This window comes from Ctenopharyngodon idella, chromosome 11, assembly GCF_019924925.1.
Source record: "Ctenopharyngodon idella isolate HZGC_01 chromosome 11, HZGC01, whole genome shotgun sequence".
Classification (NCBI taxonomy): domain Eukaryota; kingdom Metazoa; phylum Chordata; class Actinopteri; order Cypriniformes; family Xenocyprididae; genus Ctenopharyngodon; species Ctenopharyngodon idella.
In genome coordinates this window covers 768,482-781,195 of record NC_067230.1, presented here as the reverse complement: position 1 = coordinate 781,195, position 12,714 = coordinate 768,482, and the positions used below count along the sequence as shown (strand labels likewise).

The 12,714-nt window shown below is 32.8% G+C and overlaps 1 long non-coding RNA gene across 2 annotated transcripts; it reads left to right on the top strand.

The window, feature by feature from the left end:
• The first annotated feature begins 3,853 nt into the window (after positions 1–3,853).
• Positions 3,854–10,436, top strand: LOC127522731 (uncharacterized). Of its 2 annotated transcripts, XR_007932666.1 has the most exons (6): positions 3,854–4,127; positions 5,288–5,372; positions 6,014–6,351; positions 6,662–6,919; positions 9,417–9,888; positions 10,017–10,435. It is a non-coding gene; the product is annotated as an uncharacterized LOC127522731 (long non-coding RNA). The 2 variants fall into 2 exon arrangements; XR_007932665.1 differs by having other exon boundaries at positions 3,874–4,127; positions 9,417–10,436.
• The last annotated feature ends 2,278 nt before the right edge of the window (positions 10,437–12,714 follow it).

Genomic DNA, 12,714 nt, shown 5'->3' with positions numbered 1-12,714 from the left:
TACAGGTTTGGACGTCCTGAGGGTAAGTAATTGATGACATAATTTTCATTTTTGGGTGAACTAACCCTTTAACCAAACCAGGTAAAAGAGTGAAACTCAAAAAAAACAAACAAGCACTTATGAATTGTTGCAATAGATCCATGACATGCATTTAGAAAGTAGATAAGATGAAATTTCTTTTTGTGCAGACTTTTAACTTTTACTTAAGAGTTAAGATTTTAAGATATTAAATGGTTCAAGACTAAAGGCTTTTAAGAGTTAAAGACTTTTATTGACATTGTCATATTAAATTGTCTCAAGTAAAATTTAAACACAATGTAGGGCCTACATTACGGTACATAACACTACACATCGATAATGCCTTATTTGAATGTTTTTCAAAATAAAATGTTTCAAAGATCTTTGCTTTGCATTCTATTACCCAAAATATAATATAGTATGTAAAATGACCCAAGACGATGATTTAAACCGCCATTTTATTAAATCAACCAAATGCTACGAATAAAGAGATGCAGAGAACACCTAAAGTTCACTAACATTACAACAGATTCTAGGAAACACAGTTTTTTGGACAAAATGGATGGGTAAATGGAATGGGTAAAACGATAAAGGAAAACAATTACAGACGAAAGAAGAATGGTGATGTTAAAAATGAAGCTGTGGTAAAACAGTGTTTCAGAAAAACGTAAACAAAGAAACATAAAAACACAAATGTCTGCAAACTGTTACATGCTAATATTTGGTCTGGGTTCAGAGCAAGTATGCTACAATGAGAACTTTGTGACCAAGAACACTAGTATTGTTAAACATGTGGGGGAAATAACAATGTTCAACTAGAATTCAACTCTGATGTGACAGAGCTTGTTTCACATATAACTCTAAATTATCTCAGTAATAAACAGTTCACTTGCATTTGCTGGCTAACTATTGAAATTTACGATATGTTGAAACATTTTGGTTTTCTTAAAGAAGAACAAGTTATTAAGACAAACATGTCAAATTGTGTGTCCGTGACATCATTGACTTGTAATGTGTAACTTGTGTAAAAGTCGTATATATATAAAAAAAATAAAAAAATAAATAAATGTATAAGGTGTCTAATGTATAAGGACTGCCATTCAGTTTTCTTATGCTGTATTTGTTCATTAATGCCTATGCATGTTTTACCATGCTCAAAGAGTAGTCTTCATCTAAAAACTACAAAGAGACAAAATGTAGACATCGCACTAAAACTACTAAAACCTTTTAAAAATGGTCTGAAACCATGATACTTTGTGTAAAAATATTGTATTATACATGCTGAGGCATATTCCCTTCTTTGTTTAGTATGAGGTTTTAGCCAGATACCTGTATCGCATGTTTGCATCAATTCCAAAACTTTGAGAATAAGACCTATTCCACTTCACTGTTACATCTGAAATGGGGGTTTGTTAAAAAGAAAAATGACGTGTTATCTGGTTTAGGTGTGTTTTATTCTTAAAAACATTGTGTCAAAAGAATTTGGTAGCATGATTCTCTCGTTTCATCATGTATTAACTCCATATTTATCAGGCTGATAAAAGTAGTGTGAACATTTTATAAAACAAAAAGCACTAATTAATGACATTGTGTCAGAACACAACAGGTATGAAGAAAAATTGTAATACAATATTTGATTTGGGGTAAAACTAGCTACCCAAGGTGTTTTCTGCACACACAGACAGTAGATGTGTCAACCTTCCTTAATGGTGTCATTATGTGAGGAACTGTTTGGACTATGGTAATCCCTATTTCTTAAAAAAACATATTTGTCAACATTATTCTCTTGTTTTATCATATTTTTAATAAATATTTACTAGGAATTGAAACTTTGTAGAAATAAGAGTAAAATCATATGGCTTTGTGTGACATGGGTCACCTTAAAATGTAATTTTAAATGTAAGGTTTTTAAACACAAATAAACATATTTAACAGACATCATACACTAGTTTTTAACAGTATATATATTCTATCGCAGTACATCAGGGTCTAATGCGAACATGCCAGGTAGTGATTTGACCTAATCTTTGGCTTTTAAGCACAATTAAATTTTCTCCCAGGAACGCTTCTGAAAGACCTCACATGTGTGAATTCACTCAGTTGAAAAAACAAAACAAAAAAAACAACTGAAATTAATGACTACCTTGTAGGGTGTTTAACACCCTGCAAAAACGTTGGGTGTCAAAGGGCATTCTTCCTGCTAGAGTCATCACTGCGACCAACAGACAAACTGTCTCATCAACATTTTTAAATTTCTACATATATTTTTGAGTAGATAACCGATATTATACATTTTTGTATATTTTCAGTAAAGGGTTTCCACACTGATAAAGACCACACTCAAAAAATGAACTGTTGGTTTTACTTACAAAAAAAATAAAATAAACAAATAAATAAAAATAAAAAGTGTCGCAACTATATTGAGTAATTTGTACACATAACAATTTAAAGCTGACAAAATGTCTGAGTAAATGCAAATCATTTGAATTTGTCAGTTACATAATATTTATATGTGCAGTTTATTGTTATGTTTATTATGTATGGTGAACACATTTATTGACTTTATTTACCTTAATAAATTACCTATTTGCTATACAAAATGCATTCAAAAATAACTCATTGATCAAACTCAATTGAACTGCGAGCAAGAATTCCATCCTAAACATGCATATATGAGTGCACACAGCCTAAACACAGGTGACACTCTTCTGCATAATGGTAACCACAAAATTCAAAAACATTACAGAAACTTCTCTAAATGTCCAACATAACTGAACATTAAACACTATCACAAACAAACAACACATTTCCCTTTACTGAAAAATGCAAATAACACTTTAATCCCTAAATTTTCTCTTCTAATGCAGTCCCTTGCAAAGCATGCTGGGAACTACGGATCCACTGCCCAGTTAGTTATGTCTACATTAATTTGTGTGTTTCACTCAGCAAGTTGACCGAACAAACACTTATTAAGTAAACCTGACAATATTCATTTTTAGTAGGAACAACTCAGTTAAATTAAGTTCATGTAGTTGCATGAAGTTTTTTATTTTTTATTTTAAGTAATGTGAACAAGGATGGATTGAGTGAAACTAACAACAGTGAAAGTTCATTTTTGAATGTAACTTATAAGTGCAATACTAGATCATGGCTACTGCAAAATGTCAGATGTTGACTTCAGGCACACCATAATAGTATGACAACATATGACCACTTTTTTATTTGAAGTTTAAAGTAATATAATGCTTTGAATTAAGACGAGTAAAATTAAATATTCACTCAAGACTATTTTTTGAGCACAGAGGAACACCTGGTCTCTGTTTGAATTTGTGTGAATTTCTTAAAAGATACAACTTAAGCTAAATAAAAGCAATGTTAAGCCCTTGTTCGAGGTTACGTGAGAGTTGTGAGGCATCAAACACACAGACACCTTCACCTTTGGATTTTTAAAAATCGAATTAAACATTCGCAGTTTATCTTAAAAACATACAGATTTCTCAAAAACTTTGTGTGTTGCATGGACGAAAATACTGTTTGAATCTTTGAGAAATAAGATCTAAGACAACTAAGTACAGGTTTTTGATTTTAACATTTTACAGTTCTTGATTAATAAAACTAAAAATAATACTTTAGGTTAAATTTAAGCAAATCGTTTCTACCATCGGTCATCAGATGTTATCTTTATACAGCAGACTTCCAGAAAGATAAACAGAAGATACAATTTTATTAAATCTACAGAAGATACAATTTTATTAAATCTTTAAAGACTGGATTTAAACAACCTTTTAAAATTAAAAGATCATTTTAAAACTTTTTTTTTAGAACTTTTAAGATTGTGCTTTAAAATAAATGTAGTTCAAAAACATTCACTCTGGAAAGGAGTTAGCGGTCTTAACATATGCTGTGACACAGGGACTCATCTAGTCTGACTCCACCCGTCCATGTGAGGGTCTGAAGCATCATTCACACTGGAGTTTATCCCTGCATGGGAGGATCTGGGAGTGTTTTGTTTATGATACAACTTAAACTATTTATTTCACTTTTTTATTTTATTTTATTTTATTTTATTATCTTTGCATAAAGAACTACTTGTTCAGCTCTCTGAAAATGTAAGTTGTTTTCATATTTATATGTATTTTTTATATAAATTTAATTTAGGTAAAACTATAACTGAAATGGTTTAAATAAATGTTGGTACCAAATTTGTTATTATTCATTGTCTTATATATTTTATTTATAATCATTTCATTTAAAATAGAGATAAATTGCTTTCAACTGTGTGGACAAAATGCGGCCAAAAGTATAGTAATACCACAAATTTTTCCCCCTGAGCAAAATTTGTCCCATAAGAAAAACAGTTTATAAAATATATTTATTTATTTATTACTTAAATGTAAAAATGCAGAAAGTTTTCTGTGAGGGTCGTGTGTTTGTGTATGGGCTAGAATATACAGTTACACTACAAAAATCATGTCTATGGAAAACCCCCATAAAACATGAAATCCCCACATGTGGAAGTATCCACAGATTGTTCCCTGCCCCACTGCTGTGACTGTCTCACATTCCACACCTTGGTGTGACAAGTGGTTAGAGAGATAGGGTGAGAGAGAGTTTATGTTTCAACTTATTGCATTCAATAAATATACATCATATAGCCTAAGGAGTTACATCTTCAACTGTCTGAAAAAATAAGCTATTTTATACTTTATAAAAAAAATTGTCCCATGAGCAAAACAGCTTATAAAATATATTTAATTATTTATTACTTGAAATGTGGAATCATGGAAACCCTTACATGTCTGGACATGTCCACAATATCTCTTACGGTTTGATCTGATTGTTTCTTCACTAGAATCTTATTTTTGTCACTTGCAACATAGAGAGAAGGTATTGACAAGATTCATTGAGCTGGCCTAGAGTAACACTTTTAGTGTGTAAACAATTTAAAAACTGTAAGATTAAAATGTTTGGTAAGATCTCTGTCATGTAAACTTACAAATAGGTAATGCAATAGAAAAAGAGAGTAAAAGTCTTAACTCTGGCTAATAAAACAAATGGAATATCTTCAGTAGGTGTCAGAAATGAGGTGTCATTTTTTGGGGGAGGTCTCAAAGGTTGTCAGTGTCAGGGGAGCCAGGAAGGAAGAAAGGAAGGAAGGAAGGAAGAAAGATTTAGCATTTATCCCTCAATAATAAAACATAAGAGGTGTTATATCCACCCTGACTCACTTTTAATAGTTTGACACATTGCAAACCAATCACATCCGCAGACAGAGTTGGACCGGCCCACAGCAATACTGGAAACAAACTCATTTTCAGTTTAGCAAATGGACTGCATGCATCTCAACTCAACTGGTAAGTTTTCTTAAAAATACTATTTCAGCTTATTACATAAAATTACTATTTCAACTGCTTTACTTAACATCAGTACTATTTAATGCGGTTTCATATAAACCCTTTCATATGTTTCATTTATCATCATTCTTTTCTTAAATTAAAAAATCTCTTAAAGCTGCATTATTTAACATCAGTACTTCTTTTAAGCTGGAAAACAAACTTCTCAAAGCTTTCAAAATACTTTTTTTCATATAATTTCTATTTCTTTTACGTTTAAAAGAGTCTGTATCACTAAATGATTTTAAGGGTCTTTTAAAGAATCTAGTTTCTGAGTCATTTGATTGTAATTGTTTTGAGTGATTTTGTGTATTTCTGTAAATTATTGTATTTGCTATATGTTTAACTAAATGTGATGCCCGTCTTTGCCCTTTTGTAAAAGAGATTTTAAATCTCAAGAGTCTTATTTCCTGGTTAAATAAAGGTTTATTAATAGTAATAATAATAATAATAATAATAATTACAGTTTATTTAGTCTTATTTCATATAAACACTATTTCATATGCTTTCTTTAATACTGTTTCATATAAACACTTTCATATGTTTCATTTAACAACAGCACTTCTTATTTATTAATCTTGTTTGTATTGTTTCATTCACAGACATTATGGCTGGATGCAGCGCATTCTAACAAAAACATTTCCCTGATCTGCTCAGAAATTCAAGGACCTGTGATCGTGAAACAGAGAGAGACAAATTGCCCCTGCCTGTATAAACATTCCCACACCATTTTACACCCAGTGCAATTGTCAAATTGACCACCACCTGTATAAACACCCCCAACACCATTCCACTTCCTGAACATAAAAACATATGACACTCATAAACAGATGGTCACACTTCCTGTCATAAACACAGTCCGGAAACGGAAGGGCAAAAGGTCACACCTGTCAAGTCATCAATCAAAGGGGCCATAAATCATTTTGACACAAGCACCCGGGTAATACTATTATTGCACATCTTATGATCTTAGTCATGCAGTTCACTTTTCATAATCAAATAGATGAAATTAAAAAATAACATTATAATAGGCCTATTTAAACATAAAGAAAATGTATTTGGTTTCATTTTTAATGGCTACCAACACGTATACAGTACAGAGAAATTTCATGTCGTGAGCAAGAGCGGATTATGAGTCGAGTCGGACCGAGCATAATTTATTTTTAGACTTATCTGTTGGCCAGTTGTGGTCTGTGCAATAATTATTAAATGTTCTAAACCATCGATTGTGTTTAATTGTTCCACTATAGGTGTCACAGTTCACAGGTCTGTGGATTCCTGTTCTGTTGTTTTGTGTGTGTCTGTTTATGGCTTTCACGTGTGTTGCTGGGCAACTCACGAGTAGCATCTGCCTGCACAACCGGAGGCTGCATTTTCAGGACCGCAATCCAAGGACCGCATTTCTAGGACCCTTGATGTTTAATGACAACCCCACCTACCGAATTACAGGACCAGTGACCGCATATTTTTCTGGAAGATGGACGATATTCAGAGTTTGAGTATCAAATGTGAATAAATTTTTATTTATTTAACATTAAAAACAATTGTGATGCATTTAATTGTGAAGTGAAGTCATCGTGAGTTGCTAAATAGTCTTGAATGCACTTTATAGCCGTCATATATTAGCTTATAATGCTGTGAAACTAATTGTTAGCATATTCGTTTAACAAAACTGTAGCACGACTAGCAAGCTTGTGTTGACTTAGTGACTATGGTATGATTATTAATCCTAGCCAGTACAATAAACTGTAGCACTTTATGCATTGTTTTCCCATTTTAAGTAAGTTAAAATAATCTTAATGTTTTAAATGTCACGTGCGTGCTCACTGTCAGCCTGCCCAGGTCAAAAAATACTATATTACTATAGCTATGTTACCACAGCAACTATAGAATTACAACAAATTAATTCAAGTACTTTACTATAGTATGGTTAAAAAAAAACTATAGTATTTACTATAAATTACTATAGTATTTTTTCACCTGGGCATGTTTACCCCACAATACATGTTATAAGCATGTCTCTTCATTTTGACATTGTTTTTATAATGTTGATTGAAGCATTTGATATTTTTAATAGACATAACAGAGAGGCCATCATAATAATTGACTGCTAAAATACCACGTGTTAGATTGTGTCATGTACTATGTACTCTATAAGTGATTTCAGTGCAGGCAATATATGACAAAAGAATAATAAATAAATTGGTCAAGTACTAGGCTACTAGGCCTAATTTATGTCTATTTATTTATATGAAATGAACTTAAAATGTTTTATTTGACCAATTGGACTCTCTCTTTTTCAAGAAACACATAACAATCCAAGAAGGAAGATCCTCTACTGGACTAAAGAGATGCACCACATGCTGCAAGGAGTTCCTCTGCCCGTTCTGCAGTTCTGCTTTGTTTCACCCAACAAAGTTAAGCAAAGTGAAATCCCATTTGGAGGGCCATTTCAAATGCACAGTTCTCTATGAAAGTAACATTTTCAAATGTTCTTTTGGGAAATGCAATGTTATGATTCATTTAAATTGACCTCAATTCCTAGATCTGTGTATATTTCAATGAACATTTGAAAATGTTACTTTCATAGAGAACTGTGCATTTGAAATGGCCCTCCAAATGGGATTTCACTTTGCTCAACTTTGTTGGGTGAAACAAAGCAGAACTGCAGAACGGGCAGAGGAACTCCTTGCAGCATGTGGTGCATCTCTTTAGTCCAGTCCAAAATTACAAATGACTTACTTCTAGCTTCTGACCAAGGCTGTATCTCAATACTAGTGTTACTTGATCTCAGTGCTGCGTTCGACACTATAGATCATAAAATACTCCTAGATCGACTACAGAATTACATTGGTATCCAGGGACAGGCATTACAGTGGTTTAGGTCGTATCTATCAGACCGTCACAATTTTGTTTATTTAAACGGGGAAGAATCTAAGATAACGATAGTAAATTATGGAGTGCCTCAAGGATCTGTGTTAGGCCCTCTGCTATTTTCAATATAAATGCTGCCACTTGGTAATATTATAAGAAGACATGGAATTAGTTTCCACTGCTATGCCGATGATACTCAATTATATATTTCAACACAACCAGATGAAAACTCTAAATTATCCAATCTGACAGAGTGTGTTAAAGAAGTAAAACATTGGATGACTAGTAATTTTCTTCTATTAAATTCAGATAAGACTGAAGTATTACTTATTGGGCCAAAATCCTGTACACAGAATCTCTCAGACTACAATTTGCATTTAGAAGGATGTACTGTTACTCCATCCTCGACAGTTAAAGACCTGGGTGTTATATTAGACAGCAACTTGTCCTTTGAAAATCATATTTCATATGTTACAAAAACAGCCTTCTTCCACCTCAAAAACATTGCTAAGATACGGAATATGTTATCTGTTTCTGATGCAGAAAAGTTAGTTCATGCTTTCATGACGTCTAGACTAGATTACTGTAATGCATTACTAGCTGGTTGCCCTGCTTCCTCAATAAACAAGCTACAATTGGTACAAAATGCAGCTGCTAGAGTTCTTACCAGGTCAAGAAAATATGATCATATAACACCAATTTTATCATCTCTTCACTGGTTACCTATTAAGTTCCGTATCGATTATAAAGTACTGCTAATGACCTATAAGGCTCTAAATGGTTTAGCTCCTGTGTACTTAACCGATCTTTTATCGCCCTACAATCCTTCACGCTTTTTAAGATCACAAAACTCTGGACTTCTGGTTGTACCTAGGATAGCTAAGTCCTCTAAAGGAGGGAGAGCGTTTTCACATTTGGCTCCTAAACTCTGGAATAGCCTTCCTGATAATGTTCGGGGCTCAGACTCGCTCACCCAGTTTAAATCTAGATTAAAGACACATCTCTTCAGCCAAGCATTCACATAATCCATCTCATATCAGATCAATTGCACATGACTATCTTTGCTTAATGTTATGAACAGCAGCTATGCAAATTATTCTCCATTTGCTTTTCTGTTTTACCTCTGACTAGAGAGTACATCAGTTTCAGTTTGGATCCAGCCTCTTAAGAAGACCTCAGATGACTAAAACTTTGGAAGAGACGGCGCCAACTCCTGCGATGACTTCAGAAGATGCAACATCTGGATCAACACGCACATTCACATTCTATAAATCCTAATTATTGTTAATATGTAATTCATTTTTCCAGGAGCTCTTTGCTTCTACCTCCAATTAAATTTCTAACAGTGATTGTATGTTAATCGCCTAAATTATTACATTATTAGCTAACTGCAGTCTCCAAATTGTAATGTTGATATGCATTCTCTGTAAAGCTGCTTTGAAACGATATGTATCGTGAAAAGCGCTATACAAATAAATGTGAAAGAAATGAAAGATGAACATTTTTCTTTTGATAGACCATCATATATGGCCTGGCTGTGCTGCAGAATTTCTCTGTGGGATGCTGAGAAGGCCTTCTTCTCTGGTCTGGATTATCATCACAGGTAAGAGTAGAAAATGTTTTTTTTTTGTTGTTGTTTTTTTTTTACAGTGTCCAATGTATCATTTTTTTAAGCATTAACAGTATTTCTGTTAACCCAGCAGTGATCATGCTCTCCATTTACTATTTCAGTGAAGTGGAAGAATTTAATAGAGTGAGAGAGAAACAATTGAGAAAAGTGGGGAGAACATCCAATTGGTAGGTAGTGCTGCTGCATACAGATTGTGAATCTGTGCTTTAAATATTAAAAGATCAGGAAAAGTCATGTCAATAACATGTTATTTCTATTCAGATCTCTTGCATCTCCCTCTATTTATTTTTATTTTCTCAGTTCAGATGGGCTTTATTGACATGAAAGTTTTATTTTCTTGAGAATCTTTGTTCCCACAGCATCAAAATAAAATGTTTCCAAATCTTTGAACAGTTTGCAATAACAGTAATATGAACATTAATTGGTATGAAGATTGATATAGTTATTTTTGTATCATATATAATGTGTGTGCTCTGTGGTCACTAAGATCTTTTAAATATTGAACATGTTTAACTAAATGTTCCTTATTTCATTCACTTCTCTCTCTCTCTCTCTCTCTCTCTCTCTCTCTCTCTCTCTCTCTCTCTTAGGAGTCAGTGAAGACGTTGTCACTTAAGTTCTTTCTGTGTGGTTCACGTCACGAACAAATTTGTTTTTGTGTGTTCAACTGTTGTAATATATTATTTTATAAAATATACACAATCTTAAATATACCCCCAGAGTCATCCTTGTGTCTTCCCTCTGTACTTGAAAATATGGTTGATCTGACTGAAAAGGCTATACCATGATTCCTTGTTTATTTTACTTGATAACTTATATTATGCTAGTTAGTCATAATAATAATTCAACATTCGGCTCTTGGCAACCAGGTTTAATTGCAAGATTGAAAGTATTTGGGTATTATAAACCTTTTAAAAACTCTAATTAGTTAGAATTGGGTGGAAATACTGCCTTGGTGGCACTTTTTTCGGTTAACTTTTTGGTCAACACTTGACCCAGTAATATTAGCACTTTTTATTTATATTTTACTTTTCTTTTTTCGATTTTCTATTCTCTTTCTCCATCTATTTGCGTATATATTTAAAAAAAAAAAAAAAAAAAAAACTTGCTACGAGCACTTTACTGATGAAACTGTGACTTGACACGGCACTTGCATACTGTTGTACTTATGTTGATTTGATTGCTTCTACTATTCTCATTTGTAAGTTGCTTTGGAGAAAAGCGTCTGCTAAATGACTAAATGTAAATGTAAATGTAAAGTCCCAATTTAAACATTATTATGTTCGTTCATGGGATTGTTTATCAATGCGTATTTTCTGAATTTTTATTTAAAACGTTACTTACTACTTGTTTCAAAACGTTTAGAGAACGTTCAAAACGAAACTTTTTACAAAAATTTTACGTTTTGATTGTTCAGAGAACATTCAGAAATAATAATTCTGAAATCAATGCTTTCTTGATGGCAATGATAGCAAAACGTTCTTAGAACATATTAGTTAGCTGGGAAAACCTATTGAGCTGCCAGACAGCAAAGGCAGCATATAGCTAGGATGACTTGCCAAAACGCTATGTCGGCAGCTTACAATGTTCAAAAATACACAAATACAAGGTTCTGTATGACTGTACTTAACAGAGAAAACAGGACCAAGGCAAACAGGTGATCTGTGCTATTCTTACTGTTAAATTTAAGTTATTTTAGCATATTTTGGCAAGAAGAAAACAAAATGCAGTGATTCATCAAGATACCACTATTGCATTCATTTTATAGCATTCTCATGTAAAAGTGCGGAAAATGTAATACATTAAGTGTTGGTGAGCTCAGAAAGATGTGTGATATTGTCATTGTGTTTATTAGGAAGCTGAAGGCTGGTCCAACTCAATTTATCACTATTTACTGACATGTGAAAATAATTTAAATATAAAAATTAAGTGATTCTGTATAAGTTCTTATAAATCAGGCATCATATTATATTTTTTTGTCTCTAATTGTCATGGGCTGTGTGGAAGTAACTGTGACACTTGTGGGCCACTAAATCCCAGGCATGTTTGAAAGCATCCATGACTTCCTGTTTCAGTGGACCTTCTGCTGCTGCTGTCAGGTTCTCACAAAGCTGCTCCAAAGTGGACATCCCGATAATGACCCTATCACCCTGATCTCCAAGTAACCACATGAAATATCTCTATTTTAATTCCATTGTGAGTTGAGTAAACTTATGGAATCAAGTTTACATTTGCTATGGTCATGATGATTTATGATGTTACTGCACTGAATATTGCAAATCTTATATTTTAGGCAAAAGGCACAAACTAAAACAAACGATTGCATGAATGCATTATGATGACATTACAGAACGTTTTTTTTTTTTTTTTTTTTTGGAAAGTCACTTGATTTGGTTGTACTTTATATTACAGTTTTTTACAACTGCTAACAAGCGTTTACCAATACTTAAAGTACTTTATCTAAACTCTTAACACAACAACACACCCACATCACACAATTAGCCAAATAGTTAATTTTCTGCCCAAAACCATTTTTTGTTAAATAAATACAAACTCTATATTTCAAAATGCTAAAAAACATTTTCTACATATACTAACTCTATCAAAACTCAGCAAACCTGATTCAAAATCGAGTCATTCTGTCAAAACACAAGCACTAGTTTTCTATCCAACATATAGTCAATCATAGCGCAATGACCGTCAATATACTAACAGTTGATGGCATTACAAAAACCACATTACTTGTCATGTTTCCATTCTAGCTGCGTGCAGACAATATGAAATCTATTGTTTTTATAA